Source organism: Aquarana catesbeiana, linkage group LG01, assembly GCF_042186555.1.
Source record: "Aquarana catesbeiana isolate 2022-GZ linkage group LG01, ASM4218655v1, whole genome shotgun sequence".
NCBI lineage: Eukaryota > Metazoa > Chordata > Amphibia > Anura > Ranidae > Aquarana > Aquarana catesbeiana.
The window spans coordinates 972,262,032-972,274,031 of record NC_133324.1 but is presented as its reverse complement, the minus strand read 5'-3'; positions in this window follow the sequence as shown (position 1 = coordinate 972,274,031).

Below are 12,000 nucleotides of genomic sequence, written 5' to 3'. Positions count from 1 at the left end.
GCCAGAAGGGAACACACAGAGCCCCTCGTAACACAGATAGCCAGACTTCACGGTGAGTCTAAGTGGTGGATAAGTGGTGACTGTCATAGAGTCTATATTAAATAAATGGGATATCACTGTGCTATAAAAGGTTGATAAGAAAATGAAATAAAGATGAGAGGTAGCCGTTTTATAATAGTAAAAATAAGAAACAGTGCGCATGGTGATATACAAATAAATCCAGTTAGCAAGAGTGATGATGTGAGGAAAAATGGGCAAGGGCATTAAAGACAGTCCCATATTGCCAAGTTAGAGAGAAAGGTGGCTGGCTAGCCAAGAGATAAGGGGAGTTACGGTATAGTTACCTTAATGTGTATAACAGAAGACAAGTGCTTCTGTAGCGTGGAGCATCTTAGAGTGTGTGACAAGAAAAGCTGTGTCCGGGGAGGCGCCATATATACGCCACGCATGCACGTCGGCTATTACCAGCACCATGCTAGCACGTGGTATACAGGGAGGTGCCTCAGCTCCGGCAGTGAACACCGCCCACGAATGAGGCCCTGGCTGTATCGGCTGATTGGAAAGGACTCACGCAACATGTCATGACGCCTAGAGGATGTCCCATGTGAGGCACGGTGGGGTAGCGCCGATGTGCTGTGGGTGCATCGGTGCTATGAAGTCACTATATCTGTTCTGGGTCCTACCTCTGTGAATCCCCTCCCACATTTCACATATACAACAAGCGTATATAACAAATCTGCACCCCTCTCTTCTCTATATTCATTCAAAATACAGGATTTACACAGCATTTCTCAGCTCCAGAAGGCAGGGGGCAGGGATCTGATGTCATACACTGCACAGCATAGAGCAGGGAGCTGAGTGTAATCTGAGACCTAAGTGGAGGGAATTGACACCCCCCTCCTCACACAGTCTTTTAGGTAAACATGAACAGCTGAGGCCGTAAATCACCTGCTGTGTGCTGGAGGGGGGGTTTCACTATGTCCTGGAGATCTGTGGAGCAGTCTTAACCTGTCACAAGTGCCACACGCAAATAGAAGAGGGTAGAGAGAGCAGACAAGAAACACACCAGGTGTTTGGACTGAGGTAAGTACACACTATAGAACAGGGGTTGGGAACTGCAGCTGTTGTAGAAATACATGTCCCATAATGCTTTGCAGAACTGACAGTCACATGCATGACTCCCAGAAGCAGAGATGATGGGATTTGTAGTTTTGCAACAACTGGAGGGCCAAAGTTTGTCCACCCCTGCTATAGAAGAATATGCTTTGTTCATTTTTATTTTCAGGGGTGTACAACCACTTTAAAGGGAAAAATTTTTAAAAATGCTGAAATTTGCTTAAATAACATTCCTGGGGGATGTGTTAAACCTGCCTGTGAAGTGGCTCATCTGTACGATGTACTACAGGAAAAGTGATATTCACCAAGTAAAAAAAAAAAAATTGCCGGCAGCTAAATGATATTTCCCGGTCACTTTGTTCTGTCTGTAAAAAAAAAAAAACAGGATTACCCTCAGCATCTATATCAGGCTGATATCTTGGGTGAGGGTCTGCTATGGATTGTAATAGGGGATCCCAAACACAAAACTACACACATATCCTTGAAAAGGCGTCTGGTATGGAAGTCAAGGGGGAACCCACGAAAAAAAATGTATGTGGTCCACAAAAATGTAAAATCAGTTTCCCTTTATAAATAGAGGGCTTCATGCCGTCAACACAGAATTCACCTTTTTGCACATTTTGCTAAACACATGGGGGAACCAAAAAGAAGCAATGGGTTGTGGAAGTGGAACTATACTCACCTCTAGGGATGAGCTTCGTGTTCGAGTCGAACCCATGTTCGACTCGAACATCGGCTGTTCGATCGTTCGCCGAATTGCGAACGTTATGGGCCGTTCGCGCTAAATTCGTGTGGCGCGTCACGGCCCATAATTCACTGCGGCATCGCAGTGCATTGCTGGCTGATGATTGGCCAAGCATGCACTATGACCCGCATGCTTGGCCAATCACAGCGCCGTCAGTAGAGAGAGCTGTAATTGGCCAAAGCCAGGGTGGCTTTGGCCAATTATGGCTCAGGGGATTTAGTACACACCCCACACTATATAAGGCCGCCTGCACGGCGGCCCTGTGTAGTGTGTGTTCCGGTGTGCTGAGAGATAGAGAGAGAGAGAGACAGTGTCATTTGATTTGAGTTAGATAGATTAGGCAGAACAGTCAGTCAGTTAGCTGCACTTACAGTGTATTGTGTATATATATGCATCCCAGGTGTTGCATATATATATATACACTGTATTCAGTTTAGCTAGATCCGTTCCTGTTATCTTCTATCTAGACTATTTACATTTAATGCAGTGCGTCCTGCTCACAGTGTTCAGCTAGATCCGTTCCTGTTATCTTCTAGACTATTTACATTTAGTGCAGTGCGTCCTGCTCACAGTGTTCAGCTAGATCCGTTCCTGCAATTTACATTTAGTGCAGTGCGTCCTGCTCACAGTGTTCAGCTAGATCCGTTCCTGCTATTTACATTTAGTGCAGTGCGTCCTGCTCACAGTGTTCAGCTAGATCCGTTCCTGCTATTTACATTTAGTGCAGTGCGTCCTGCTCACAGTGTTCAGCTAGATCCGTTCCTGTTATTTACATTTAGTGCAGTGCGTCCTGCTCACAGTGTTCAGCTAGATCCGTTCCTGCTATTTACATTTAGTGCAGTGCGTCCTGCTCACAGTGTTCAGCTAGATCCGTTCCTGCTATTTACATTTAGTGCAGTGCGTCCTGCTCACAGTGTTCAGCTAGATCCGTTCCTGTTATCTTCTAGACTATTTACATTTAGTGCAGTGCGTCCTGCTCACAGTGTTCAGCTAGAGCCGTTCCTGCTATTTACATTTAGTGCAGTGCGTCCTGCTCACAGTGTTCAGCTAGATCCGTTCCTGTTATCTTCTAGACTATTTACATTTAGTGCAGTGCGTCCTGCTCACAGTGTTCAGCTAGATCCGTTCCTGCTATTTACATTTAGTGCAGTGCGTCCTGCTCACAGTGTTCAGCTAGATCCGTTCCTGTTATCTTCTAGACTATTTACATTTAGTGCAGTGCGTCCTGCTCACAGTGTTCAGCTAGATCCGTTCCTGTTATCTTCTAGACTATTTACATTTAGTGCAGTGCGTCCTGCTCACAGTGTTCAGCTAGATCCGTTCCTGTTATCTTCTAGACTATTTACATTTAGTGCAGTGCGTCCTGCTCACAGTGTTCAGCTAGATCCGTTCCTGTTATCTTCTAGACTATTTACATTTAGTGCAGTGCGTCCTGCTCACAGTGTTCAGCTAGATCCGTTCCTGTTATCTTCTAGACTATTTACATTTAGTACAGTGCGTCCTGCTCACAGTGTTCAGCTAGATCCGTTCCTGTTAAATTCCTACTGACAGGCAAGCTTGTCTGGTTACAGTATATAAAGCTACCTGAAGAAAATTACAGGTGTTCTATTTGATCCTATTAGTACCACGGTCAGGCAGCTAGACTATTTAGATTTAGTACAGTGCGTCCTGCTCACAGTGTTCAGCTAGATCCGTTCCTGTTATCTTCCTACTGACAGGCAGGCTTGTCTGGTTACAGTATATAAAGCTACCTGAAGAAAATTACAGGTGTTCTATTTGATCCTATTAGTACCACGGTCAGACAGCTAGACTATTTACATTTAGTACAGTGCGTCCTGCTCACAGTGTACAGCTAGATCCGTTCCTGTTATCTTCCTACTGACAGGCAGGCTTGTCTGGTTACAGTATATAAAGCTACCTGAAGAAAATTACAGGTGTTCTATTTGATCCTATTAGTACCACGGTCAGGCAGCTAGACTATTTACATTTAGTACAGTGCGTCCTGCTCACAGTGTTCAGCTAGATCCGTTCCTGTTATCTTCCTACTGACAGGCAGGCTTGTCTGGTTACAGTATATAAAGCTACTTGAAGAAAATTACAGGTGTTCTATCCCAGCTTAGTGCAGCTACAGGCCATTAGTATGTCTGGAAGGCCAAGAAGGAGAGGCAGACAGTCACAAGCCAATAAGAGAGGGCAAGCAGGCTCTGTGTCTAGTGCTGGTCGTGGAGACGGTGCATCCTCATCAGCACGTGGCCATGGGACACGCTTGGCCTTTTTTTCGGCAGCTGGCCGTGTTGAGCCGCAACATGCGGAAGACTTGGTCGAGTGGATGACCAAGCCGTCCTCATCCTCCTCATCCTCTCTCACCCATGCCCAGGGTGCTTTGTCTGGCAAAGCAGCGGCCTCTTCCCTCAGCTCAATGTCATCAGTGACTCCTTCCCTAGCTCCACCATGTCCTCATGAGGATTCCCTCGAACTGTTTGACCACAGTGTTGGGTACATGCTCCAGGAGGATGCCCAGCGTTTGGAAGGCTCTGATGATGATACTGAGCTCGATGAAGGCAGTAACATGAGCGCGGACAGAGGGGGTGCCCAAGAAGGACAGCAATCTGGCAGTCATGCTCCCCCTGCTGCAGCATACTGCCAGGTTTGCTCCAGTGATGAGGAGGGAGGGGATGATGAGGTCACTGACTCAACGTGGGTGCCTGATAGGAGAGAGGAGGAGGAGGAGGAGGAGGAGGAGGAGGCAGCGGCACATCACCAACGAGGCAGGATGCCCTCCAGGGGCCAGCCTAAGGGCAGCACATTGACTGCATCACACCCCAAAGCTCCACATGTGCAGGGCGCTGCAGTCTCTGCGCGTTATTCAAAAAGTTCTTTGGTGTGGGCCTTTTTTGAGACGAGTGCATCAGATCGCACCGCTGCTATTTGCAACATATGTCTCAAGCGTATCTCGCATGGCCAAAACATCTCCCGCTTGGGTACCACATGCTTGACCAGACATATGTTGACCTGCCATGCAGTTCGTTGGCAAGCGTATCTAAAAGACCCACACCAAAGAACAAAGAGGATCTCTCCTTGCTCCTCATCAGCTGAGATTTCCAACCCCACTAGACCTTCAGTCCTCTCTGAGACCTGCAGTGAGAGGAATGAAGGTGTAGAATTAGGTGTGTCACAGCCAAGTACTTGTGGGCAATCTGCTTTTGGTACACCGACGTCAGATTGTACCAGGCAAATTTCCCTGCCCCAGCTGCTGCACCGCCGAAAGAAGTTTGCTCCCAGCCATCCACATGCCCAGCGGTTGAATGATAGCTTGGCAAAATTGCTAGCACTTCAACTGCTGCCTTTTCAGTTGGTAGACTCTGCCCCCTTCCGTGAGTTTGTGGAATGTGCGGTTCCTCAGTGGCAGGTACCCAAACGCCACTTTTTCTCACGGAAGGCGATTCCGGCTCTCTACCGGCATGTGGAAGGCAATGTCCATGCCTCGCTGGACAGGGCGGTCAGCGGTAAGGTGCATATTACCGCTGACTCATGGTCCAGCAGGCATGGACAGGGACGTTACCTAAGTTTCACGGCGCATTGGGTGACTCTGCTGGCAGCTGGGAAGGATGCAGGACAAGGTGCAGTAGTGTTGGAGGTTGTTCCGCCACCACGCCTCCAAAATGCTGATTGTGACACACCTCTCTCCTCCACCCCCTCCTCTTCTTCTTCCTCCATGGCCTCTTCCTCGGAACCAGCGGTGCTCCGTAGGCGTTCAAGGGGCTACGCAAGTACGCAGGCCAAAAGATGCCATGCGGTGCTTGAGCTGGTGTGCTTGGGGGACAGGAGCCACACTGGGGCAGAGGTTCTGTCAGCTCTGCAGGGGCAGGTTCAGAGGTGGTTGACGCCACGCCAACTTAAGGCAGGAATGGTGGTTAGCGACAATGGCACCAACCTCCTCTCTGCCCTCCGACAGGGACAAATGACCCATGTGCCCTGTTTGGCTCACGTCCTTAACTTGGTGGTGCAGCGGTTCTTGGGCAGGTACCCGGGCTTACAGGATGTCCTGAGGCAGGCCAGGAAAGTCTGTGTGCATTTCCGCCGGTCATATAATGCCAGTGCTCGGCTGACGGACCTCCAAAAGGAGTTTAACCTGCCCAAGAACCGCCTAATCTGTGACATGCCCACCAGGTGGAACTCAACGTTGGCCATGCTGCAGCGGCTGCACACGCAGCAGAGGGCCATCAATGAGTACCTGTGCGACTATGGCACCAGGACAGGGTCAGGGGAGCTTGGTTTTTTTTCCCCACGCCAGTGGGCCATGATCAGGGATGCATGCACTGTCCTGTCACCATTCGAGGAGGCCACGAGGATGGTGAGCAGTGACAGTGCATGCATCAGTGACACTGTCCCCCTTGTCCACCTGTTGGAGCACACGCTGCGTGGAATAATGGACAGGGCACTTGAGGCAGAACAGAGGCAGGAAGAGGAGGACTTCCTTAGCTCTCAAGGCCCCCTTTATCCAGACAGTGTTCCTGCGTGCCCGCCGATCACACAGGAAGAGGACGAGGAGGAAGAGGAGGAGGAGGAAGATTGTGTCAGTATGGAGGTGGAGCCTGGCACTCAGCATCAGCAGCAGTCTTTAAGGGATCAGTCCCAAGAAACACATGGACTTGTACGTGGCTGGGAGGAGGTGGCTGCGGACCATGTCGTTCTTAGTGACCCAGAGGACTCCGGACCGAATGCCTCAGCAAACCTACGCTGCATGGCCTCCCTGATCCTGCAAAGCCTGCGTAAGGATCCTCGTATTCGTGGTATCAAGGAGAAGGACCAATACTGGCTGGCAACCCTCCTTGATCCACGTTACAAGGGTAAGGTTGCGGACCTTATCTTGCCATCGCAGAGGGAGCAGAGGATGAAAAATCTTCGGGAGGCCTTGCAGAAAGGTCTGTGCAACGCGTTCCCAGAGACTGGGAGGTTACAAACTCCTGTTTCTGGACAACGTGTTGCTGAGGCTTCGGTCAGTCAAAGAAGGAGCGGTGGAGAAGGTGGCCGTCTGACCGATGCGTTCAGACAATTTTTTGGTCCTCAGCCCCAAGGTATGATCGGTTCCAGCAACCATCGCCAGCGTCTGTTTTACATGGTGCAGGAATACCTAGGGGCAAGATCAGACTTGGACACCTTTCCCACCGAAAATCCTCTGGGTTACTGGGTCTTGAGGATGGATCACTGGCCAGAGCTTGCACAGTATGCAATTGAGCTACTGGCCTGTCCTGCATCCAGCGTTCTTTCGGAACGCACATTCAGTGCTGCTGGAGGCGTGGTAACCGATCACAGGGTGCGTCTGTCCACCGACTCGGTCGATCGGCTGACCTTCATAAAAATGAATGAGTCTTGGATCACCACCAGCTACCAAGCACCTGATGCTGATGTAACCGAATAATTTTTTTTGAAATCTCAGATCCCTTCAAAGACTGCCTATGCTGATGCTGAGTGACTATCCCTGAGTAATTATCCTCTTCCTCCTCAATCATCACGCTGATAGCTTGTAAGAACATTTTTGGTTCTGGGCGCCACCACCAGTGCCTAAGGCACAATTTTTCAGCCCCTGTTTAACAGGGGCGTGTAATTACAATTTTTGATGTAATACTTTGCAGCAAGGCTCGTTCCTGCATTCCAACTAGAGTGTCTGTGAGGGGTTGCAGTGTTGTGACACCAGCACCAGTGCCTAAGGCCCAATTTTTCTGCCCCTGTCTAACAGGGGCGTGTAATTACAATTTTTGATGCAATACTTTGCAGCAGGGCTCGTTCCTGCGTTCCAACTAGAGTGTCTGTGAGGGGTTGCAGTGTTGTGGCACCAGCACCAGTGCCTAAGGCCCAATTTTTCTGCCCCTGTCTAACAGGGGCGTGTAATTACAATTTTTGATGCAATACTTTGCAGCAGGGCTCGTTCCTGCGTTCCAACTAGAGTGTCTGTGAGGGGTTGCAGTGTTGTGGCACCAGCACCAGTGCCTAAGGCCCAATTTTTCTGCCCCTGTCTAACAGGGGCGTGTAATTACAATTTTTGAAGCAATACTTTGCAGCAGGGCTCGTTCCTGCGTTCCAACTAGAGTGTCTGTGAGGGGTTGCAGTGTTGTGGCACCAGCACCAGTGCCTAAGGCCTAATTTTTCAGCTCCTGTTCAACAGGGGCATGTAATTACAATTCTTGATCTAATATTTCACAGCAGGGCCCTGTGAGGGCTTACAGTGTTGTGGCCACAGCAACACCTAAGGCCCAAATTTCTGCTGAGTATATAGGGCAGGACCCTACTTTCAAACATCTAACTTACAAATGACTCCTACTTGCAAACGGAAGGAGACAACAGGAAGTGAGATGAAATCTACCCCTAGGAAGGGAAATTCTCTCCTGTAAGAGTTAATATGGGAAAACAATTTCTCCTTTCCACTGATGCTTTCCAATCCTTGTTCCACAAAAAAACCCAAATTTTCAAAAAACATTTTTCATTGGGACAAAAAAGTGAGGTGAAATCTTCTGAAGAGGAGGAAAGACAGCAAAACAAATGTCACAGGGGTGATAACCCTTCCCTATGTTTTCCAAAAAGCTTAGAAAAGATTTTTTGGCTGGAGCTAAACACGTTAAAAATGTTCAAAATTACAAACAGATTCTACTTAACAACAAACCTACAGTCCCTGTCTTGTTTGCACCGCCTGTATACTGCTGTTCAGAGTATATAGGGCCTGGTGGCCCCACACCTTTCCTTATTTTAATTTGGGTGCGGGGTTCCCCTTAATATCCATACAAGACCCAAAGGGCCTGGTAATGGACTGGGGGGTACCCATGCCGTTTGTCTCACTGATTTTCATCCATATTGCCATGACCCGACATGACATTAAACCCGCAAGCAGTTTTAAATGAGATTTTTTCCTTTAAAAATGACATTTGGTGCAGGGACTGTTCTAAACATGGGAAACACGCGTCACTTTACAGGCATACTATAGACACCCCCCAGGTACGATATTTAAAGGAATATTTCACTTTTTTTTTTTTTACTTTAAGCATCATTAAAATCACTGCTCCCGAAAAAACGGCCGTTTTTAAAAGTTTTTTTTGCATTGATACATGTCCCCTGGGGTAGGACCCGGGTCCCCAAACCCTTTTTAGGACAATACCATGCAAATTAGCCTTTAAAATGAGCACTTTTGATTTCGAACGTTCGAGTCCTATAGACGTCAATGGGGTTCTAACGTTCGTGCGAACTTTCGGTCCGTTCGCGGGTTCTGGTGCGAACCGAACCGGGGGGTGTTCGGCTCATCCCTACTCACCTCCATTCCATGATGTGGCATCAACGAGCTCTCTCACCATCAGTGACATCTTCTCAGATAATACCAGTGGATGGTGCAATTGTGCCCCATCACCCCCAATTCCTTTCCTTGGGAATGGTAACACTCCTCTTACCTGCTTCTCTTCTCCCTGATTGGAGTAAAAGGAAGGCAAACGTCACCAAGATTTATAAATTAGAAAATCATAATTCCAATGGTAAAAACTGGAAAGGTGAAGAATAGTAATTCCAGTTGCCAAACACAACTATGGAAACCCCTTTTATAAATCGGTGAAATACAGATGTGAGAGGAATGACAGAGGTACCAAACTTGGGATAAAAAGACCAATCTGACCCGATGTAAAATGTAGACACATTCTTTAGTAGAATAAGGAGTAGGAGGACCTTATAGAGATAGAAGACACAAAGGAGCATTATTTGGATGTTCTTCAAAAACAGTGAACTAGGACCTCTCCGTACACATTGGACATCCCTGTACAATCAGATAGATGGATTCAGGGATCATTAATGCACTCTCATGTGAACCCCCGTCTCTTCTTCATTTCCTTTAGTAAATCAGCCCCATCATCTCTATTAGATGTCACACTCTTGTTCCTCCTGTCCCCATACACGGCTGACCACAGTCTGCTGACACAGAGGAGCTCTCAGGTCTCATTACCTCTTCCTCTCTGGCTGGAGAGACCACAAAACATCATATGAGAGCAGAGACACCATGGAGGAGGATGCCAAGTCTGCATGGAGGAGCGCTCAGAGAGCAGGTAACCTGGGGAGGGATGAGGAGAACAAACTGAGGACATTTATTAAAGTAATTGAGGCTCATATCACCAATCTTCATGAGCAAATATGTCATGTCAGCAGTTATCGTTGGGTCTTTTTTTGCAATCAAATCAACAGGTTTAGTTTTCTGTGGTAGTGCCACCAAATAGCAGATGATATTTTAATGTTTGTCACCAACCCTACGGTCACTCTCCCTAACCTTTCAGCCCCTTTGTCCCACTTTGATAGTCTCTCTGGTCCCCATATCAACCACACCAAACCCAAGATTTTGAATGTTTCTTTACCACCACATTTAGTGGTCTCTTTCCCCTACTCATGGGAACTGAAATACCTCCCCTACCTAGCAATTAAACTCACCTCCTCATGTGATACTCTTCATGAAGCTAATTGCCCACCACTTTTTCATAAACGTAAACATTTGTTAATTATCTGGTCCACCTTCCCTCTATCTTGGTTAGGCTGTATTGCAGCAATTAGGATGACCTATTAACTGAAGTCACTATATTTCTTCTGGGTCCTACCTCTATGAGTTCCCTCCCACATTTCACATATACAACAAAACCAAATCATACAATTCATCTGATGCCATCACAATCCTGGACTTGCTAGCTATGCTCTTTTTTTACAGTAGACACCAAGGCAGCCTAGGAGTTTCAATTTATATTTCCAAGCTGTTCTGTTGTTCTCCCTCCACAAATACCACAGAAATCCCTCTTTGGGTCTCACTGGAGGCAGATGATTGCACCCTTCTCTGCATAGATAATTTACTTTGATTGCTCCAGAAGGACAGAACTTGTATACACAACCCTGTTACATTACATTCTCTGAAACTTTGGGATAATCTTAAGTACTCTGGGCAGATCCAATCCCCCCATCTGCCTTCATAGAATTTTGTACAAAATCCTTTCTACTGGGTTTTAAGAATCCTTCCCTTGTTAAACAGTGATCACAATGAAAGATCACTCGCTTACACACCCTTCCTAAACCAGGTGGTGTTAAGTTATTCCAAACTCTTCAAAACACTTACACCCCCTTAATTTTGAGATATTTAATTTATTGCAGAAAAACCATTATGTCACTTATTCGGTCCGTAGCACGTCAGATAGCACTACCCTCGCATAAATGTAAACATGACCCCCATGCCCTGGGTATAGGCTCCTTACTGTATAATCAGCTTCTGGCAAAAACATCCTATCCTATGGCCCTGGAAACTACAAGCTATTACACCATTGGTATTTGACCCCAACTAAAATTGCAAAATTCACCTTGGAAAATACGGGAGCTTGCTTCTGAGGGTGTCCAGATCTGGGGACATACCTCCACACCTGGTGGACTTGTCCAGTTGTACAACAACTATGGACTAAGGCAGTGGTAGGCAACTTCAGCTCTCCAGCTATTGTGAAACTACAAGTCCCATGAGACATTGCAGCGAGACTGATGGCTAAAATGTTCAAATTCCACCAGGTTTGGGACCCTTGGGTCACACATATTATGACAGAAGACTTCATCCATAGTTGACCTATGATACCTACTCTACTATTACTGATCATTGCTGCCTTCTGTGCAGCGAGCTGCTCCCCTCAAAATTTGTCTAATGCCGCGTACACACGGTCGGACTTTCCGGCATACTTGGTCCGGCGGACCAGAGTGTGCCGGACAATCCGCCCGTGTGTAGGCACCGGCGGACTTTTCCGGCGGACTTTTTCCCAAAAGCCCGCCGGACCTAGATTTGAAGAAAGTTCTAAATCTTTCCGCCGGACTCAGTTTCGGGCGGAAAGTCCGCTCGTGTGTGTGCTGGTCCGACGGAAAGCCCGCTCGTGTGTAGGCTGGTCCGACGGACCAGATACAACACGAGGGCAGGGTATTGCATCTCACGCTCGCTGCAATAGGAAAAACACATTTTCCTATTGCGGCGAGCGCGGGGCATACCAGGCCCTTAGGTCTGGTATGGATTATAAAGGGAAGCCCCTACGCCGAAAAAAACGGCGTGGGGTCCCCCCTAAAATCCATACCAGACCCCGATCCGAGCACGCAGCCTGGCC